At 28.5% G+C, this 21,272-nt stretch overlaps 1 protein-coding gene across 1 annotated transcript in view; it reads left to right on the top strand.

The window, feature by feature from the left end:
• Positions 1-645: 645 nt before the first annotated feature.
• The window catches only part of LOC145314582 (uncharacterized), a 30,960-nt gene continuing 10,333 nt past the window's right edge, over positions 646-21,272 (top strand). The window contains exon 1 of the mRNA XM_080154561.1: positions 646-782. The gene's annotated coding sequence lies outside the window, so the exon portion shown is untranslated. The remainder of the gene's footprint in view (positions 783-21,272) is intronic.

Below are 21,272 nucleotides of genomic sequence, written 5' to 3'. Positions count from 1 at the left end.
AGAGAGAGAAAGATAGAGAGTGTATGAGTGAGAGAGAGAGAGAAAGAGAGATGCTTTTGAAGAAAGAGATAGAAATAGAAACGGAGAAAAGGATAGAAAGAAAAAAAGAGAAAGAGGATTAAAAGTAGATTGAAAAGAAAATGAGAAAATAAAATATATATTAATAGTAAGAATTTGCAGCCATAATAATGGATTCAAAAATCATTCAAAACTTTGAATTTCTCTTAAAAGAACTATTTCTTCGACTGTATAGAAAAGTTCTTTCATATATAGTGGTAAAAAAGCTCCTTTGATTACGCTACTATGTGTGTGTGTGAGTGTGCCACACTCTCTGTTGACCCATGTGCAGTAAAAAATCCGCTAACTTTTTACAGAGGATTCCCCACCCGGCCCCCCTCTCTTTTACATACCCCCTGCCAGCCCCCATACCCCTTTATACAGCCGGCAAAGAGGAAAGATTGTCTGGCAGCGTAAAAAAGAGAATTATCCCCTTTTCACCCCCCGTCCCCCCACTCCACTACTCTCTCTAATATATATCTATCTACTCCGTTCATTACCCTCGTATCTTTCTCCCCTCTCCCCCCCCCCCCACCTCACTCACACACACCGCCGCATTTTCTCAATTTTTCTCTCTTCCAGTTTTCAGTTTAGCACAAAACGTCAGACTAACAGCGGAACAGAGGACAGACAAAGTCTAGGCTTGTTTTCCAAAAAAAAACACTGTTTATTTTTTGACAGTTCTTTTAACAGTGATAATTATATTAATTTTTCTTTTTATACAGGTAAATATTATATTTTATTTATTTATTACACAAAAATAAATTTAGTTGTGTTATTTTTTTTATAAAAAATATTTAGTAAGTGTGGGGTGAGTGCACTATATAAGTTTCAATGACCTTCCGTCTGTCTGTGAGTGCACTCTACTCCTTCCCCTTCGCCACTACATATTACATACTATAGTAATAATACCCCCCCTCCTCATCTCCTTAAATTTTTAGGTTTAATAAGTTTTGTATTATAGCTGCTGCACTTATAATTAATCTTCTATCATATATTGAATATATTAAACTATATTATACTCTTTTATTTTACCTATAGTGTACTTTTTAATATATTGTTTTAAATTAACTTTATATTCTGCAATTTTTTTTTTATTTTGGTTTTCTTTTTTGTTTTCTTAACTGTTGATAGTTAATATTAACCATTAAAATAATAAACACAGTTTTCTTTAAAATTAGCTTACTGTCGAAAAGAAGTAAAATTTCAGAAATGTAATTTTTGAGAATATTGTTTCTAATAAATACTAATTGCTTTGCTCTAGCCTCTAGGGGAGGGCGAATAAGGTCAGGAATAGTTATTTCTCGTATCGTATTATAAACGGCTTTCCGCGGATATAGAATGTACAATTATAAGATTAAAACTAGTTTTTTTAGCCCCGAGGTGCCGGAGGCACCGGCTAAAAAAACTGGTTTTAATCTTATGATTGTACATTTCTATGTTCGTAGAAAACTGGATATAATACGATGCTAGACATAGTTTTTTCGTATTTATGAGAACCGGTTCCTATCCACCGGATTCGAATGAATACGAGAAAATAACTTAGAACTATCAAGAGATATTTATATAGCTTCCTTAACTAGTCGATCAATACGGACCAGAAGTTTCCGAGATATTTAGCTTCAGACAAATAGTTACAACTTTGTTTTATAGGATTGTAAAATAATTCTTAAATATACCAAGACACTTTTAAAATAAGCTATATTAGATAGATGATAGATAGATGTATTTCAACATAGGCATACAAAATGATAATAATATTTCTTACACATATTTACAAAATTTTATGCATAGTTTGGTACTTTCATAACCTGGGTTGGCCGTTGCAAAAGCTGGAAGTACCGATTTAAGACATACATATTCAAATGATTTTTTAATGTTTCTAGCTACATAGAAATTTTAATCAGATAATTAAATTGGATATATACATATAACATATAAATAGGTTTAAATAGTATAAATAAATAGTAAGGTATTAATGATGCTATTTACACTATGATACAATGGGGTTAGAGAAATTCAAATTTTGATAGTAAATTAAGGCAAATTTTAATTATTTTTACAGACAAAACATTTTTGCTTATTACAATTAAAACTCTTATATTTATCTAAAGCTTTCTTTTTGATGAGATTTTTAGTGGAATTTTTAGTTTCAGCACACCTTATAGCAGTGTCTAGGTTGTTCCATATTTTAACAAAGCAAACATTAGGAAAAGTTTCTAGAGCTTTATGTTTAGGTAAAGGTACTTTTAATTTCATTACTCTGTTGGATAACATTGGTTCAAAAATATTATTGAATGAGTCTGGCATTTGTCCTGCAAGGAAACTTTTTACAAAGCTACCTATGTTAACAGTCATAATATCTTCAAGTTTAAGTAAATCAAGTTTTTCAAGTAATGGATCTACATGAGCATTGTACTTTGCATTAGCGACATATCTCACAGATTGCTTTTGTTTTAATAATAATCTACTCATTCCCTCACATTTAGCATTACCCCATGTTATAATAGAAAATTCCAAGTGCGATTTTACAAGGGAATTATATATAGCTTTACGAATTTTAGTTGGTTCAAACTTTTTCAATTGATTTAAAACAAAATTAGCACTAGATACTTTGTTAATAACTGAGTTTATATGGTGTTCCCACGTTATAAACTCATCTAGATGAACACCTACAAATTTAAAAGATTTAATACTACAATCATTTCCAATTCTTTCAATCTTTTCACCACCAATTTTTATGACTAGAGAATCTTGGACACACTGCATTTTTTTGGTTCTAAAAACCATAAACTTAGTTTTGGCAACATTAAGTGAAAGTTTATTTGCTTGAAACCAAAGTTTAGCTTTTTCTAGTTCAATATTAACCCTTTCCTCTAATCTTTTTAAATTGCTATCACTGTGTGCAAAAATTGTGTCATCAGCAAAGAGTGAAGAAAATATATCAATTGCATTTGGCAAGTCATTTATATATAATAAAAACAGTATAGGACCCAGAACACTACCCTGTGGGACTCCATGGGTTATGTTTTGAATAGATGATTTGACACCATTAATTTCTACATATTGAGAACGATTATTTAAATAAGAATGAAACCATTTATTTGATAAACCTTTAAAACCATAATGGTTTAGCTTGGTTAAAAGAATTTGGACATTGCAAGTATCAAATGCCTTTTTTAAGTCAATGAAGCACCCCAGTGTGTATTCTGGTGTTTGAGAATCAAGACCTTGGTATATTTTATTCAATAATTGAATTAAGGGCTGTGTTGTGTTGTGCTTGGGTCTAAATCCATACTGATGTTTATAAAGAATATTGAACTTATTTAAGTATTTAAACATTTGACAGGCAACTATTTTTTCCAGTAGTTTAGAAAAGGCATTTAATATACTAATAGGTCTATAGTTATCAAATGAATTATTCCTTCCTGATTTAAAGATTGGCAAAATTTTAGCGCATTTATAATTGTTTGGAACAAAGCCATGTTTAAATGAAAGATTAAATAGGTGAACAACAGGATCTATAATACTTGGCATAATTTCTTTTAAAAGTTTAGTAGAAATATTGTCAGGTCCACAACTTAGTTTAGGTTTTAGCTTATTGAGAGTAGAAAAAATTATTTGAGGGGTGATTTTTTGAAAGACAAAATTTTCATTGACTGGAACCCCAAGGTAGTCATTAAAATCATTTTCACAAAATGGAATTTCATCTGCTAGGCTGGGACCAACATTAATAAAAAAATTGTTAAAACCCTCACAAATATCTTGAAAGTTTTCATAAGATCTGTTATCATCAGTAAAAAGATTTGGGATAGAATGCGTTTTTTTATTCTTGTTAATAAGTTGATTAATTGTAGACCAAGTTTTTTTCATGTTAGACGAAAATTCATTGAATTTAGAAAAATAATACTCTTTTTTGGCTTTCCTAACTGCAGATTTATAAATATTATTTGCAATGACAAATTTTCTATTGCTATCAACGGTTTTATCCTTAAATTTTTGTCTTAATAACATTTCTTTTTTCTTTCTTAGGTTTAATAAAGCTGGTGACATCCAGGGATTTTGGGGGATAACTCTTTTGTTGGGTTTTATAGTTTTAAAAGGGAAACATTTTTCAAAGTTTTCATTGATAACATTAGAAAAGTTTTCAAAAGCACTCTCTGGATTACAATCTGTAGTTATGTCAGACCAATCAAAAGAGGATAAGGATTGCTTAAATATTTTAGTATTTTCATTAGACATATTTCTTTTTTGTATAAAAGAATCTTTGTTTTGCTTAGGAATACTAACATTTAAGTAAAATATTGGGAGATGGTCAGATAGACTTGAGTAAATAAGTCCGGCATTGTAATTATCCATCCTTTTATTTGTAAAAATGTTATCAATCAAAGTGGCACTTGTTGGTGTAATTCTGCTAGGTAATGTAATAACTGGTAAAAAAGAATGAGAGATTAACATATTTAAAAAGTCGTTTGTTGGAGAATGTTCATTATATTTAAGCAGATTAATATTTAAGTCAGAGCAAACAATTATTTCTTCTGCATTCATAATTTTGAGAGAAGTTAGAGTTGTATTAAGCCAATCAGAAAAAAATTGTATATTGCTATTAGGTATTCTATAAATATTTGCGATTATCTTAAACTTGTTTCTTGAAATGTAAACTTTAATTATTAAAGATTCAAAATTGTCATTAAAGCACGAGAATTCTTTGATAATTTCATAGTTTTTTAAGTTAGATAAATAAATAGCCAAACCCCCTCCCCTCTTTACTTCCCTATCTTTTGAGATTAGATTATAATTATTTAGACAGACTAAATCTTGATTTTTGATTCCCCACGTCTCTTGGACACATAAACAAGAGAAATTAAAGTCTTTGTTTTTGGATTCCTCTATCAAGTCTCTAAGATCATTTGATTTATTTGAAATACTGCGAATATTTAAGCTTAAAACGGAAAAAATTTCACTTTTATTACTAACTAGCGATTTAAATTCATTTTGATCAACATACTTACAACTATGCCCAAAATCACTATTCAATACAAGCTCATTCTGACCATTACTTGAAATTAAATCTATATCATCATCAAAGCCCTATAATAACAGATAAGTTTAAATTTTACAATTAAAAAGTGCCAGTTTGGAAAATTAATTTTATAAGTTATACTATTAAACCCCAAAATAGTAAACTTGATTATCATATAGTAAGAGATTGGTGACATATAATAGAGATAAAGTGTAGAGTGGTGACGTTAGTTTAGACATATATTAGATTTGATATCAGAGAATGATTTTTAAATTTAGAATCAATTTAATTCTTTTTCACATATTTTGGCTTTGTATCAGATTTAACACCAACATGATTAGGCAGATAGCTGTCGATATCACTTATGGTGTAAGTAAACGAATTTTCACTTTTGGGATAGTAAGTTAGCCAAACGGGTTTTTCGCCTTCTTTGACAGTCATGTTAATGTCTCCATTTTGGTTTGTGTCAAATTTGTGAATGGATCCTTTTTTCTTTAGAAATTTGATATGACCTAAAATCTTATAACGATTTTTAGTTAGCTGGAAGTTTATGAAGAACCTTTTTCTGGGAATGGATGACTTTACCTTCGGCCCAGGATGTGAAGAGTCACATTTCTTGGTCATATCCTCCCCCTCCTTCTTGTCCCCCTCCCCCTCCTTCTGGTCCCCATACCCCTCATTCTTGACCCCCTCCCCACGCAGAGCCCCGCCTCCATTTTTCGGTATATCTGACTTCTTTACTCCTCCTCTTTTGACAGCGGAAACCAAATCAAAATAGGGTGACCCATTTTTTCTGTTCCAAATTTTTAGCAGGACTGAGTTGTTTTTTAGTTCATGTACTGCTGTTATGTCAGATTCAGGAATTCTGACTCCATAGCACTCATGGACAAGATCTAATGTCCTATCTGTCAGAGTTCTTGTGTCCTGTTCATCATGGGGTTCAAAGAGACTTTTCCATCCTTTTTCAACATTAGGCGGGCTAGTAAGTATAAAGTTGCCCTTAAGATTACGTTGCAATGAGTAATCTGCCGTATTCAACGCTTCTTTAGCCTCAGCCTTAGCAGTCTTCACATCATCCTTCAGATTTGTGCATTTGCCATCTTTGCCAACAGTTTTCCACTCTGATCCACTAGTGGAAATTATGTGCTGGCAAACAATAAATAGGTAGTTTAAAAGTGCTTTGTTGTTATTAACATCGACTTCACACTTTTCTCTTCCTATTTTCTTCAATACATCTTTCACTACCTCGACATCAACTTTCTTGGCCATTTTTTTAGAAATAAAAATTTTGTGTCACCCTACTAGTTTAACTGTAATTCACATGAATAGGATTATAGCGGTCAAACTAATTATGTGTTGCTTGCTTGAGAACTAGATCACAAATTTTACCGTGAGATTAAAAACCTTCTCCTAAAAATTACTAATTTTAATATATTTTTGTTTTTTCAAACATTGTTTTTTAAAATAGCAAAGACAAAATTTTAAAATTTGAATTTATTCTCCATAACAAAAACTTTTTCTCATAATAAAGAAGTGTAAATATAAAAGCTGTTTTTGTCAAGTCAAATTAACTGATAATGGCTTGATTGAAAGAAAATAAATAGATAAAAATAGATTTTTAAAAATGAAGACAAAAAGTCTCTTAGGTCCCCTCACTCACTATCATGCCAAGTTTTTGCGATATCCCACACAAAAATATTTATTTTAATAGCTCAATACAATGTAACTAATTTATTTCTTCAAAAATTTGCCTGACTTAGACATTATGTTTAATGCAATAGTTTAAAAATCTTCCAAACTGAATAATATCTGGTGGATAAGAACCGGTTCTCAGCCAGACTGAAAAATCATGTTTCGTAGCGTATTATATCCAGTTTTCTACGAATATAAAAATTTACAATCATCATATTAAAACCAGTTTTGTTGGACCGTGCCTTTGGCATCTCGGTGCTAAAAAAACTGGTTTTAATCTTATAATTAAACATTCTTATATCCGCGGAAAGCTGTCTGTAAAACAATGTGATAAATAACTATACTAAAGGTTGTACATCTTTTTGTGAACGTCTATTTCTTAGGTTTAAGTAAGGTAGGGGCACTTGAAGTCAAACAGCTTTTTATCAAATTTCTTCTCAAGTTTTTGGTTGGAAATATTTTTGCCTTAGCTTTGTTGGATAGGGATATGTATCTATATAAAGCTTACCAAAGAAAGATAAATAGGAGTAGATTTAAATAATTTTATACTAACCCCTAAACTATGCCGTGTAGAAGAGGCCAATGTAAACCCTAAAATGAAAATTTTACAACCCCTCAAAGTTTAAACCCCTCTGGCAAAACTCTGTGCACGCCACTGGATGAACCAAATCAATGGATATATTGCTACTTGTATTATATACCAAACTTTCATGTTCTAATAATGATTCCTCCCTTAAACCATTCCCTCCCTCCTACCGGAAGAACAAACTGACCAATAAACGAGTTCCATGTTAGCAAGTTAAGTTAACGACAATTTTTCCCTGTCATAATATCCACTTATATTCTACATCCATTACAAAATCATAAATCTTTGTCTGTCCTGTTTTTTTACAATTGTTTTTGTTGATACTGTTCCGTATCCATCATTTTTGCTTGAACAGTTGATTGGCCGATGGCTACTTAAAAAGAAAGAATAAACATGATTAGTCGAGGGTAGGGGAAGCTTCAGGTGGTGCAGGGGGGTGGGGTATTTAAATTTTAAAGTGGCTATTCATCTTTTAAAACCATCTTCTAAAGTCAGGAAGATAAAAATCAGGGGATGGATGGGCCAATCAAGGAAAATACCTTCAAACATTTTGAAAATGATTGGTTGACCAACCATTTATAAAAATGTGTATGTATAGTGTATACTTGAATAAAACTATTTATTCTAATGATTTTCAATAATAGCTTCCTTCCTACTTTTTCATAATTTCCTACATTTTTCTTTTTTTGAACATTTATATTAATAACGAGAACAATTGATGAAGAAAAGCGTAGCTGTAATTATTTTAAATATAACATATACAACATATTAATATCATTAAAATTTGGTTTATAATTTTGGTCCTAAAGCTTGATTTAGTCATTTTTAATTTGGCAGTTAACAAAAAATGGCATGTAGATAATGTTTCAGCTATGATGACTTTTTAAAGCTAACTATTTGATATATACTGACGTATAGTCCTTAATTGCATAAAGCTTCGCTGTATACCTTGAGAAATTATTTGCATTTCTTGTTTGAATGGTTCAATGAACGAAAATCATTACTCTTCCTAGTGTTCATATGATGTAGTCAATAATACGTGATAGAAAATAATAATAACAATGAAGTGTTATACAGCACTATTTTAGCTTATAAGTTATTATAAAAGGATGCTTTGACCGATATTTTTTATATAACAATTTATATGACTGTTTTCATAAAAAAAAACTAATAAATTATCTTCGCTATTAAAGTTTAAAACTGTATTTTATTATATTTAAAATTTTAATTATTGAAATGTTGGCTACTTGGGAGTGAAATTTAATTTAGCATGTTAGTTTTGACGCTTTTTACTTTCTTACTTGATAAAAAGTTTAGCTATAAATAATTGTTGACTTATTAATTACTGCGAGCTACACATTTATATTTTGAATTTTAAAATATATTCAAGCCTTTTTTTTGTAGAAATTATCTAAGAATAAATTTGGATTAATTGATCTTTTATCCAGTTTTTAGGTGTTGAATCTGCTATAGGTAGATGGTTTATATGGGGGAAAATGTTTTAATATTTACCTTAATAAAGCTATTTTTCATTAGTTAATTGATACCTATATAATAATATTTATTTTAATAACGCTTTTCCCTGTCACCGCTTCTAAGAAGCTCAAGCTTTGACAATTTTTCTTTGTAAACGGTTGAATGAAAAAGTTGGTGATAAATGTCAAATTAACTGGAGGAAGGACATAATATTCAACACAACTTATAGAGTCGCCACGACTAGTTTTCTAGTTTTGTACAGTGTACAGTATCATAATATTTGGGTTTTGCATATCCTCAGCGAAGATACTCTATCACTATTCTTTGCTCATACTCCCATACTTAAGTATTCATTATAAACTTTGAACATAAATAAAACAAATTTAATTGAAATACTAAAAAAGCTAGCCTATTATTTAACACTTTAGTTTCCTTTTTCATCTAATATTTAGTCTACATTGCTGTACACTTTTGAGAACTAAGAATAGTCGACCATTTTTATTGGCGTCCTTTTGAGAAATATTTAAGGTAGCAAAAAAGTGGTCAATGAACGAATCAACGTCCGGACGAATATTTTCAATGCTCTCGTTGAAGCAAAGTAAACGAAGGAAAAGTATTTGTTTATAAAGATGTCGTTAAAAATCCAACCAATTTTTATTTGCTTTTCTAAGCAAACTTACATTTTTTATTGTTTTTTTTTTGGCTACTATTTTTTTTATTTGTTTCTCATTAATTTAGTTTTACACCACCGTCGTATATATTAAAAGTTACTTTACATTTAGTGGATTTAAAAAAAAAGAAAATAATCAGTTTCTAACATTTCCGTCAGGGCAAAAACTACCATTATTTTTTATTCTCTCTTTTAAACTTGTCAAGTTTTGAAAAACGAAGAAGAATTAGTCTAAAATATATAGTCTATAGTAGTAGTACAACTTTATACTATTGACTAAAAAGACCCAGAGCACTAAAAGAATGATAAAGCAATAAGTCAACACAGCTCAATCCTTTTGTTCACTAGCTAGTTCTTTAGTCTTCGCATTCTATGGGTTGGGTTCCTTAGACCTTGTTAGAAAAGTAAATAAGAGCTTTAGTTAAAAAATCAATACAAATTCAATGAAAGACTAAAAACTATTTTTTTTGTGGCTGATTTAGTGTTTTATTTTTATTTACCTATTTAAATAAATCCATTAATTATCTTTCTATCTTTTTTTTCAATGCTGCTGGGCAATAAAACTTGTCCTCTCCTCACATGAAACAAATAACAAGAATGAAACTATCCATTGATTCAATAATTTTTATCCAATTTATCTGACATTAATGACTGATGGGTCTATAAAATATACTTCCTTCATTTTAAATAGTCAAATTAACACAGCTTTATTCATGCTGTTTTGGGCAATTAGACCATAGTGCCATTGTGGACAAACACAAACAAACTATTTAGCAGCTTCGCTCCATAAAATATGTGGGATTTATAATCGGGAAATGTAACATCATTCCAGAGCTAGACATTACCAGGGTCTGAGACAATTATTTTAAATTATTAAGTCATATAGCAGGGCAAGCTAACATAAATTAAAAAAGTTTTTTATTATTTTTTTTATTATTGTGGATTTTTCCAGTTTTTTTTATACTGTTCCACTATTTACTAATACATTTGTCCCTGTTCCTGTAAAGTCTGTGGAAGATACAGATAACAGTGCACACTACATTCCATTTGAGGTGTGGCTTAAAAAATACTAATATAGATAAATCAATTTGTTTAAATCAGAAAAATCCATACATTTCCAAAAAGTTCAACTTCTTTTTGTATAAATACTCTGAATTTTACATGTTGGCTATAGTTCTTCATTTAAGATTTTTTTGTATTTTTTTCATATTGCTACTATTAAGTAACACTACTTTTTCAATATAAAATCATTACTGTTGTAATAAAATGGGCAATTTTAGATGACATAAATAAATAGTAATTTTAAATGGTATTAATTTTTATTTGTTAACATTTTTTTTGTCATTCAAAAATTTCTTTATATTCCCCTCTTTTTAATGTGATTTTTAGGTATTTCCTGCAATGACTAATTTATACTACATATTTATGCTTTTTACAAATACATTGACCTCTATAATTACATGATAAATAATCCCAATTCATAGATAGCTACATATTTACATAAATGATACACTGTAAAAAAAGTACCTATTTCTTTTTTTGAAATTTTTTTTCTAATTTTAAAGATATATAGTTCCATTTTTATATATCAAACTTTTTAGTCCTGTAATAAGAATTTTATGTGCATGTATATAACTTTAGTATATAAATAGTTAGAGTGGAAGTAATACCTTGGCCCAAAACAGGCGCAACTCATTACCATTTACAGTTAGGACCTCTAAGACAAAGGTCGTGCAATCAAAGGGTTAGTTGTCTAAAAGACATATGACCATATAACCATGCACAGCATTAAGCAAGGTTTTGTTCAGAGAAAAAAAGTCTATCCAGCTATATATTTTTTTACAGTGTATCTAATAATAAGTAAGAAAAAAACAAAGAATATAGATTCAATGCTAATCCAGAAGCCTTACACTGACATTGGTAAATATACAATACACTGGGAAAACAAGGAGGACCACGTCCATGAGTTTCCAAAAGTATTAAGTAATCAAATAATGAATCTAATAATTGCTAAAACATTTAATAATTTATAAATATTCCTTTTACACCTAAATGTTATTTTGCATTAAAGAGAAAAAAGGGATATAGTTGCTAAATATAATGCATTATAATAGTTTCAAAATGAATATATAGGTTAAGGGGAAATATGTTTTCCCTACATAAATGTTTGATGGATTTTTTAAATGTATTTAGGCCGTGTTATTAGAATTTGCATTTTTTCTGTCAAAAAGTAGGTGTTTTACTATATTAAGAAAAGAATAAATAAAGTTAAAATTAAATTGTTGGCCTAAGTTAACCCCCTAAAGACATAAAGTATTGTCTAAGAATATTTTATTTCCTTGCCCTAAACATCTTTTATTTTTTACACCCAAAATAAAAAGATGAACCACAAAGTTAAATTGAGGAAATTGCCTTTTAAAAACGTTGAAAAAACTGCAAATTTCAACTTCGTATTGCCTACTAGACTTACCTTATATTTTCTATGTTTTTTTATGATATAAAAGTCGACATAATGAACTACATTCGACATTACTACTTAAGTCCTGTATCTACCATATACAAAAAATATACCTTTGTCTTGTATTGATAAAATAACAGCACAAAAGGTAACAAGAAAAAAACTGAGACCTTACTGGTTGTAGAATTTTTGCGAAATAATCCATAAAAATTGTAAATTTTGTAAAAACACTGACACAATATTCAATGGTTTTACTACCACCACAATTTTAAAGCTGCATTTACACCAGCGCCGCACATAGGCAGGGAAAAGGATTCTATAACAAAAATTAAAGCCAATTTATGTCACAAACTGGTTCATTTGAGATGAAACAGAAAAGTATTATGTATACTTAGTTGCCTTTTATTCTACTGCAATTAAAAGTTTTTTTTTTTGAGACAACATGTATTATTGTCTGCATTTTTGTGTAAAGCTTTGCTGTATTTGTCATTAAAGAAAATAACTTTTAAAGCTAAAGGCAACATAAAGTTTTCTTGAGAACAAATATCCCTGCACAAAGCTGCTCAATAATTAACACCACGTTGATCTTGATTAAACTCAAAATTTGAGTCGTAAATTCAACTCATATTTAGACTGTAAATGTTTAATTTGTGCCATAAAAAAGGGAAATTTATCTCCCTCCATTTTTTGGATACTAAAAAAAGAACCTTAAAATTTAAGTTAATTCCTCAGCTACTGAGTAAAAAATTAACAGAATATAGTATTTCTGTTGGGGGCGTTATGTAATAGAATATTTTTCCAACTGACTTATCATACGAGGACAGTAAAGTTGTCAATTTTAGACCGTCTATTAGAGTTATTATAGATTACCAAAACTATTTGCTGTTATAATACCAAGATAAGAACATAGTCTATTGCCGAAACAACAATAACATTATATATGGTAGATCTAGGTTTCTAGAAAATTGCTTATTATTTTTCTTAGCATCAACGTACATATTGGGTAAATTTGACACTTTAATTTCGTTTATATGTCAAATAGTCGATCAAAGTCATCAAAATAGTATTTTGATACTTTACTTTTTAATTAACTTTTAAATGAATATGAAAGCTCTATTTTAACTCTAATATCCAAGTCCTGGAAGTGTTGTAATTTGATGCTTATGACCTAGGCCACCAGGAGTAGCAGCAATAAGCGCTAAATTTTACCAAGATCTTTAATATGGGATAGTCAAATTAGGAAATTGCAAAGAAATTGTGTTTTAATAATAGTTATTGTAGACTTTATGGCAAGTTTTCAAAATTTTCATAAATGAGATCATGTAGGTGCAATTGGAATTATAAAAACATATTTGCCTCAAATTTATATTTGCATTAGAACCAACACGAAAGTATTATTATAACCAGTTTCCTATAACAACCATAAACAATATTATAAAAATGATGTACATTTTCCTCTTAAGATAGACTTTTTATATTACTACCTATATAAAACGCCGTGAATAAGACCAAGCTACAATTTTTCATGCTCAAATTCAAAATCACTTTTCCGTTTTACCTTATTTAACCTTTTTATTAGAGTTTACTTTTCCTAAACTAAAGATGCAATTTATAGTTTCAAAGTTTATCTGTAAAAAATAACACTTTTGACAACAATGTAATTTATGTTTAACTTTAGATATTTTTAGAAACTCAGTAACTTGCAATTAACATATTTGTCTAATGTTTCACTTACTACATTGATTAGTCTATAACCCATAACTCTAATGTCCCTAGTAGCATTTATTATTTTATTTCCACCCCCCAGAAAAACTGGGTGCTCTTCATTTATAATCTGTGACATTGGAACATTTGAAATACAACCCAAGAAATTTTAAAGTTTCCCGCTAAAATTTTCTAAATTTCCTAAAAAAAAATGTGTTATCCAGTTAACCTCGGAAAACTTTACTAATTTAAAATAACAGTAAAGTATTATACAGTATAATAGAAAAAAACCTTTATCCAATAGTTTAACAAATGAATATTCTACTACAATATTTTAAAAAAAATTTAAATCCTTCAATAAACAAGGAAGTTATACTAATTTTCATTATTCTTACTTAGACCTAAAAAAAACATTAAGAATTATTCTCGTATTTATTCGAATCCGGTGGATAGGAACCGGTTCTCATCCATACGAAAAAAAACTATGTCTAGCATCGTATTATATCCAGCTTTCTACGAATATAAAAACTGGTTTTAATCTTATAATTGTACATTCTATATCCGCGGAAAGCTGTTTATAATACGATGCGAGAAATAACTATTTTTAACTTTCTAAGCCATTTACAAAATGTACATTTAACTAAATTTTTTGTGTGTCAATATCGAATACATATGTTAAGATTGAGGGGGTATTTAGTTGAAATAAGTTCAAGGAGCGCTAAAGCTTTTTGGCGCAATTTTTTCCCTTCTTAGACGTGTCCTTTACCTTAAAAATAAGGTCATATGTATTGTACATATTCAGTTCAATGTATGCATATTTTAGATTTAAAAAAAGGATGTTTTACTTTCGGAATAATAATATTTTGGTTTTGGAGTATTATTTTATGAATTATTTAATGATTTTAACCTATTTTGCTTTTGATTTTCAAAACCTAAATTTAAAAAAAAAGTTTACAATTGAAGTTTTGATTATCAAAAAGAGTCCAAACTTGAAATTGTTAAGGATTAGTTAAGCTTAATTTTTCAATAATTCAAAACTTTTCTTTTGTATTTTTGCCATTTGCTTTTTTTTACAAAAAAAAATCGTTGACAAAATTTTTTGACAAGGGGATTTGATATCTTTGCTTTTCTTTTGCTAGATTTTATGCCCTATAAAAATAACAGAAGAATTTTTAAAATAATAAACAGAATATTTTTTTACTGGTTTTTTTGTCTTTCTTTTTAATTGCTCATATAGTAAAAAAATCGATAAAAAACGTTGATATTTTGATTTAGTAATAAATAATATTAAAGCCAAATAATATTTTTTAGAACAAAGAGAAAAAAAATAAATAATCTTCATAAATATTGATCCAAATAAAAAAAATCATATTATTGATTTTTATATAAGCATCTACTCGAGTTTGTAAAAAATAATTAGTTCTAAATAAATAAAAGATACATTAGCTTTAAAAAAGATTTTTTTCAATATTTTATAGATTCACATTACAGTTTTCTGTTTTGCATAATTATTCTTCCTGTTCATAAAAAAGTAATTTGATGATTATATATTTTACACATATGACTCTAGTGGGTTTGTATCTCCATATTGTGATGGGACCTTTGAGACTCACATAAACATATTCTAATATCCATCAAAATAATCAAAAGAGCTTTTTGTAATAAACTAGTTTATATCAGGGAGGGAGAGGACAATTGCAGATAATTACTCTCCACCTCTTATTAATTCCACATTGCCGATAAGTTATTAAACCAGAAATTGGGTTAAAGGAAGATTAATTTAAAATCCATTGTTCTATTCCTATTTCCCTGCTTTTATGTTGTTCACTATAGTTTGAAGTGTTATTCTTTTTTACAACCATATATGTAATTTTAGCAAACTAATATATACAAATGCTTCTTTTAAAAAGTTTTTAATTCTATCTCATAGATTTTTTTTGGATCAAATAAATAATATTTTAGACAATAAATCACTTTTGATGTTTTTTAGTAGAATTTATCAAAAAATCCTCAAAAAAACAGTAATTATAAAGGAAATGATCTTATAGGGGGATTAAAGCAGCATTGAAATATAAATCTTTACAAATTTCATGCTTTAAAGGATATGTCCTACTTTGGAGCAATGATATTTTTTCTAAAAACAAAATAGGAGCAGAAAAATAGCCTAAAACCATTCCAAGATTTAAATCTAAAAATAAAATAGCCTGGAACCTTTAAAAAGCTTTAAAAATGGAGAACTCTATCAGTTCAGAAGTTTTAAAATTTTAAGACAAAAAACGCTTACTAATTTATATAATAGGTAAAGAATTCGAATTATATCACAATTTACAAATTAATTTTCAGTATCTAGGTCTCTATCTAAAGCCTTTGACCCTATAATTATAAATCGGCTTAAGTTCTTTGGTATTGAATGATATCAAAGCCTACTTGTGCTTGCCTGCTTGCTGCTTGTCTTGGGGTGTTCATTCAAAAGTGTTAATTAACAATCTGTTAAATCGTTGTATGAGATTATCGTAAATTAGTAGTTTTAGAATCCTTAATTTGCGTACTCTTCAATAGTTTCTTTGATTTAGAATATTAGATCTATAGTATAGATGTATTATACAGATAACTACTTCCCTCCCATTTTCAATGGTCTTTTTTGTCTGCTAGCAAATTGTTTTCTGCTACTTGGCTGTGTTAATATCAAAGACACCAATGGATGATTTTCAAAGACCCAATTAAGAGTCGGCACAAGGTCATTGCGATGGGGAGATACAGTTAGTTAACTCTTTCCGCCTCTTGTGTTTTACTATAATTAAAAAATATCTTATTTAGATTTAATTTTATATGTAGTCAAGATTTTGTTTTAAAATTTCGACGATTTTTTCTTTTTTTGATAGAACATTTATGTCAAAGGTTTAATCCCTTTTTGTGTGCCGAACGCTTACCAAGTTACCGCTGCTCTGATAATAAACCTTGCACAATTAATCAAATACTAAATGACAGGGATAGATAATCTGACGACAGAAAAATATATAGAGGTCAATAGTTGATGTGTATTTTCATCCATGGACAAATAGAAAATCTTTTCCTTTTAGCTTCGAAACCGATTAATATCCGCTGGATTAAAACCGGTTCTCTGATATACTGAAAAATTATGTATAGCATGTTATCATAACAGACTTTTTCTTCGAATATTAAAATAAGAGTAAAAAAATTAATACCATGTTAACCCTAGTAACTAACAAAACTAGTTCTAATATTATAATTTTTCATTTTAATATACGCGGAAAGCTGATTCGATACGATAAGTAATTACATATATTCTTCAACATTGGTAGGTCATTTTTTTACATTAAAACATATCTCTTCTCTGTGGAATCCAAATACTAAAAATTCAACTCCTTTTTTGAAATCGGTTCTTTTTGATATATTTTACTTTTGCTTTTCTGCGGAAGCAATAAAAATTAGGTATTTTATGGTATTTTTTTATCACAAATCGGGCATGATAAAATTTTAAATTATCAATCATATTTTTTATTTGATATAAAACAAGTATAATTTTGTTCTTATGTAACGCAGCCTTTCAACTTCTTTTGTGGCGCATTTTCAATTAATCACAAATATTTTTATCTAACAATCTGTGCTTTAGAATTATGAAAATGCGCGATCAATTATGGAAATACACTAGATAAAGAGTAGGTGCGATACTAACAACATTTAAACACTTGTTCTTACTTTTCTAATATAGTAATTATTAAAAAAGTATTTGTTTTATAAATGTATATTTGTTCTCTACACAATTGAAGTACTGCAGCTACTCTATAGATAGAATGTGTCCATATATCGTAGCCCCATTGTTAAACTTTTCAAATTTAAAACCTTACTAAAATCTTTTCTAAAATGTTTGTAGATGCGCTACTTATAGCTGTAAATGTCCTTGTTTTTAAGCGAGACAGAATAGCAAAAAGCGTGTTGACAACAATTTATCTTTAATTCATTGACTGGTAAATGCGTTTCTACATTTCTTTTTATTCATTAGAGGGTGAAATAACAAAACATTATCTTAAAGATATCTTTAGTAAATTAGCACATAGTTAAGAAAACTCTTTTTGCTTAAATTTTCTACCCCAACTTTTTTTAGTTTGTTGTTTTAGGTGTTTTATCAATACAACAATTATTTTAGATTCAAAAATTAAGATTTCTTCCTTGGATTTTTTAGTTTTTACTATTGTATTAGGAGGTTTAAAAGTCCAGTAAATAGCATGAAACCTGACTAAAAAACAATACAAAACTCAAGACAAATGCGCGAAAAAAATTTAATTTTGAGGGAACAACGAGTTGTTTTTATCTAATTTTCTGATAAGATTTTTAGTGTAAACAATTTCTTAGGCAGAAGTTAAATTGATGATGACCCTTAGCGTTGCAAGGGTAGGGTATAATAATTCTTTTTATTTAATTTCATATACATATAGTAAAAATATGAAACAATAAAAAGTGGTTTACTTGTAATAGATTTATAAGAAGTTTAATTTTGTTCAAATTTTAAATTAATTTAAATACTTACTCCTTTTTTGGTCTGCCTTGTTCTACTTTTATTTTCTAGAAAATTTGTCTTATTCATAAAGCTTGATCATTAGGATGGAGGCAATAAACATATTTAAAATGCTTTCAATGTACATTAAGAAAATCATTTAAATTGATTTTATCAATTAAAAAAATGCATAATTTTTCTACTTATTTTCAAACTTTAATATTTATAAATGTATAAGTAAAATAAAAGGATGATTATAGCATTCAAAAATTTGTTTTAAAAAAAGTAAAAAACCAGCATGTTTTGATGGACTTACGGACTTTCTGGTAACGATTATAGAGTTGCTAGGCTTTCTAAATTGAACTTAACTGTTAAAGGAATTATCATGCAAAGTTTTAAATCGATAGGAAATTCTCAAATGTCTTAATTAACGAAAACAGCAAAATGTTCCGAACGGACGGACTGACTCTAATTATATAAAAGCTTCGCATTTTAAAAATGTGTGTGTTTATATACAATGATTTTCATATTTTGACTAACTCAACAAAAATGGTTTCAACAGTTTGTTCGAAACTTTTTTGTTCAACTCATATTTGGTGAATATTTATTTTTAAAACAATTTAAATGGAACAACATAATTATATTTTGCAAAAATAACATTCAAAAAACTGATATTCATTTTATCATTTGCTAGAAAAACAAATTAAAATGTCCTATTAAAAAAAGATATTACATAAGGTTTTTCTGAAATAGTTAAAAAAAATACAGAAAGCAAGAAAGGTGATTTTAACTGAAGCGAAGTTTATTTAAAAAATTAAAAATAAACTTTTCAAAAATAGGCAAAAAGTTGATATTTGTTCATATGTGGATAATCCATCAAGCCGCGCAGTCATTATTCATATTTTTGGCTTTGTTTTTAAAAGCCCAAAAAGTATATCATTACTAATATAGCTGTCAAAAAAGACGTTTCTGCATCCAAGCAAATTAAACAAATGAGGATGGTACTTTGATAATATTTCTTGCAAATATTATATATGTTGAAAAGGCATTTGTAAGCCTATGGCACCCAAAATTAGTTATTTTGAGTAATATTGCATAAATACCTTAAATTATTAAGGGAAATTTTTGCATGTGAATGTTTTTGTTTCTCAATGTTTATTTTTATTCAGTTTTTTTTTATATTGTATAAAACATATTTAATACTTTTTGTTTTAATTGGGTTGACTAACCTAATTAATAACTTTTTGCTGAAGTATTTTATTCAACTTTTTATTCAACTTTTGACACTAATTGAAATTGAACTTTTTATTAAAACCAAAATATAACTATATTCTATCTTTTAAAACTAAAGGTTAAGCCCCTAGCATCTAGGGGCTCTGTATAAATAGCTTAAAACCTTCCCAAGACTTAAATCTGAAAATAAAATAGAAAAAACAATCATGTGAAGCTTACCTGAATTAGAGAATACATTCAGTAATTATTGAGATCTTAAGCTACAGACAAAAAACTCTTACAACTTAATATAATAGGATAGTCAACCGGACAACCTAAGATTACCCTGGCATATTTTGACCTCTTTCAACACCAATTAGTAACTTAAATTGGTCATTAATTAAAAATAAATTAGGCTATATCTAAATTACCTACGTGAAATGCATAAAGCTTAATTTGAATTTAAATTTACTTTTGCAGATAAATTTGCAAGGGTAGACACAAATTTTGCATTCTAATCCAACCTTGATAGATAGATAGATAGTTGGATAGATAGATAGATATTTAATCCTTGATGGTTGAGGGGGAGTGGGAGAAGGAGAAAAAGGATATGAAATAGATATATATTTAAGAGTGGTAAGTTTAAAAATTGTAATAGTTTTTTTCAAAATACAATTTAAAAATAAATTTAAAAATATAAAACAATTTGATTTTTTGGCATTCAATAAAAGTGATTTTGGCTGATAAGTTAGAGAGAAGCGTCTGATATTTACGTTAACAAAACGCCTAGCATTACATTTGGAATAGAAATTATTTTTTTAAAAATCATTTGAAGAAATCATAGTATCACAAAACTTTAAGAACCATTGTGAAAGAAATTTACGAAACAGCTGTTTTCTTGAAAGTTCGTGTGAAAAAAAGAGATAGGTAGATATTAAATGATATAGATAGATATATAGATATTTTGTGTGAGAATGCAGTTGCATAAAAGGATTTTGAAAATCACGCATGCGTTCCAAAATTTGCAACCTAATATTTGCAATAGTGTTGCCATGCAAAACCGCTAAAATGAACGTTTACGAAAAGCATTATTGTTTTGACAATCTATATTAACTTAAATGTGTTTAATTATGAAAAAAAATGAGGAAGTTGATTTTTAAAACATAAAATCGTGCTTTTAAGCGGATTTTAAAGTTTATATGGTTTTTCAAATGCAAAAATAAAATTTTCGTGGTTAGGTATGGACATTTTTTTTGCAATTTCTCTGTAAGTAGGCCCACAGGGGTTTGCAGGGGGTGTTTGGAGGATTAGTTTTGACAGTAGGTGGGGGGGGGGAGGGGGGGGGGACCTTGATAGGTAGATAATAAGGGCGATGAACTTAAGTTTTACCAGTGCAGGTAAAGACAGATGTTCTGAAGATAAAAAGTTTAAAGTTGTCAATTCCTTTTTTATTAAAAATTTAAAGTCTAAATTAAAAATTAAAGATTAAATTTAATAACTAAATCATAAATACATAATACATAATACAATACATCAAATATCTTTTTTGGTTGATTTTCTTGTTTTTGGCAAAAATTCAATTTATGAAAGTTAACTTATATGGATTGATATTAATCTATCATATATGAAAGTTTGATAAAACCTGATTTTTTAACGTAACATAAATTTTTATACTACATTAAAGTTTAATTATTTTGGCTATAGTTTATTTAATTTTAAAGAAGGTGATTTTTAACCCAGCAAAATAATATGCATATCAGGGAGGGAGGGGGCATTGGGCTGTTTATTACACTAGTCCCCAAAGTGTATAATAACGTTTTCTTGTTAGTTGGCTTTTATTGAATATTAATTGGTTGGTTCATAAAGTTGAGTGTCCAA

The sequence above is a fragment of the Acartia tonsa genome, chromosome 3, assembly GCF_053477335.1.
Source record: "Acartia tonsa isolate MP-2025a chromosome 3, ASM5347733v1, whole genome shotgun sequence".
NCBI classification, from domain to species: domain Eukaryota; kingdom Metazoa; phylum Arthropoda; class Copepoda; order Calanoida; family Acartiidae; genus Acartia; species Acartia tonsa.
The sequence above is the reverse complement of the archived record's forward strand: the minus strand, read 5'-3'. Positions and strand labels throughout refer to the sequence as shown.